Here is a 2,030-nt window from a genome sequence, read left to right on the forward strand (position 1 = left end):
ATACCAGATTGAAGGCTTTTTTAAAGTCAAGATATACGACATCAATCTCTTCTCCTTTGTCCAGGCGATAGGTCACTTGGTCATAGAAGGAAATGAGTTTGGTCAAGCCAGACCTATCTGCAACAAATCCATGCTGGTTATCCCTCAGGCTGTTGCCATTGGCCAGTCTGTTAAGAATGGCCTCTTTCATAATCTTTTCTAAGACCTTCCCCAGGATAGAGGTCAGGCTGATGGACCTATAGTTTCCTGGATCCACTTTCCTCCCTTTCTTGAAGATAGGCACCACATTGGCCTTCTTCCAATCATCGGGCACTTCACCAGAACACCATAAGTTCTCGAAGATCCATGCCAGGGGTTGAACTATGATGCTTGCCAGATCCTTGAGTGCCCTGGAGTATAAACTGTTGGGGCCGACTGCCTTGAAAGTGTCCAGCTTCTCAAGGTGTTCCTTCATGAGGTCAGCATTGATGAGGGGTAAGGAATCTTCCTCAGCTGGGCCTCCCTGTCCCATAATGGGCAGGGGCATCCCATGGGACTGGTGAAAGGCCAATACAAAGTACCCATTTACCAAGCTGGCTTTTTCCTGGGTGTCGGTTGTCAGTTGTCCCATCTGGTTTAGCAGGGGTCCAGTGTTGGCCTTGATTTTCCTCCAGCTCCCCACATATCTAAAAAAGGACTTTTTTGTTGTCCTTGATACTTGTAGCTCGTTGGAATTCGATCGCAGCCTTGGCTTTCCTGGTTCACTCACCGCAGGTCCAGATCAGAGCAGAGTATTCCTCCTTGAAGGTAGATCCAGTCTTATATCCTTTGTAGGTCTGTCTTTTGAGAGGCAAGAAGTCTGCTAGTTCACTGGGGCTGCTGTGCCCTTTTGCTGCCTTTCCTCTGAGATGAAATAGACTTAGCTTGTGTATCCAGGATCACTCCTTTGAGCAGCAACCACTTGTCTTGAACTCCCTCCCCTTTGAGTTGTTCCAAACAAGCCTCCTGAACTTGTCAAAGCCAGATTTCATGAAGTCAAGGACATCTGTATTGCTGACTGACTTGCCAGATTTGCAGTGGATAGTGAAAGTGATCAGCTCATGGTCACTGTCACCCAGCTTCCCTTCAATCATTAGGTCACTAATTAAGTTGTCCCCCATTGCCAGAACCAGGTCCAGCAGTTCATTGCACTTAGGCCATGGGCAGGAATGGGTGCTGGGACCATACCACCCCAGTCAAATATCTGTCTAGTCTCTGCACCAGACCAGACCACAACAGAGCCATGGCAGCTGTCATTTAAAATCCAACATTATGCAAACACACAGATACATATTTCACCCCAGGTGGGACTTGAACCCACAATCCCTGGCTTAGGAGGCTAGTGCCTTATCCATTAGGCCACTGGGGTTCTATGCTTCTTACTGGCCCATTGAGTTTTTGCATCAGATAGAGCTCATCCACACACAAGAGAAAGCTTTGCAACTGCTTGGATTTGGCCATGAGATATCTGGGTAGTTGAAGTCTCCCATGAAAAACCATGCACCAGGATTGTGCAGCCTCAGCCAATTCCACGGTGAACTCCTGGTCAAGCTCTTGATCCTGGGTTTGAGGTCTGTAGTAGACTCCCACCTGTGTACCCTGTGCTGTGTTCCTCATGGATTTTAACCCAGAGGGTCTCTAGTTGTCCACCTTGGGCACCAATGTCAGCTTGCAGGAACACATAGCTTTCCTTGACATAGAGAGCTACACCCCTGCCCTTTTGTCTACTTGATCCCTCCTGTACAGGGTATAGCCATCTATACCTGTTGTCCAGTCATGGGTGGAGTCCCACCAGATCTCTGTTATCCCTATGACATCATAATTATTTGTTTTAAGCAGGAGGATAAGTTCCTCCTGTTTATTCCCCAAGTTCCGGGCATTCATGTAGAGGCAGGCAAATATCCCTTTGGGCTGGGGCAGGGGGGGCTTCCTTAAGTGTCTTGGCCTGCTGGCTTTGCAAGGGTTGCTCAGTGGGCCAGCAGTGGCAGTAGTGCCCCTGTCCCCCAGCAGGC

General features: G+C 48.7%; 1 non-coding gene across 1 annotated transcript; it reads right to left on the reverse strand.

Annotated features, from left to right (window-relative positions):
• Positions 1–1,314: 1,314 nt before the first annotated feature.
• On the reverse strand, positions 1,315–1,387 carry TRNAR-CCU. Its single transcript has one exon. It is a non-coding gene; the product is annotated as a tRNA-Arg (tRNA).
• Positions 1,388–2,030: the final 643 nt, after the last annotated feature.

Source organism: Crocodylus porosus, unplaced genomic scaffold, assembly GCF_001723895.1.
Source record: "Crocodylus porosus isolate Cpor-Errol unplaced genomic scaffold, CroPor_comp1, whole genome shotgun sequence".
NCBI lineage: Eukaryota > Metazoa > Chordata > Crocodylia > Crocodylidae > Crocodylus > Crocodylus porosus.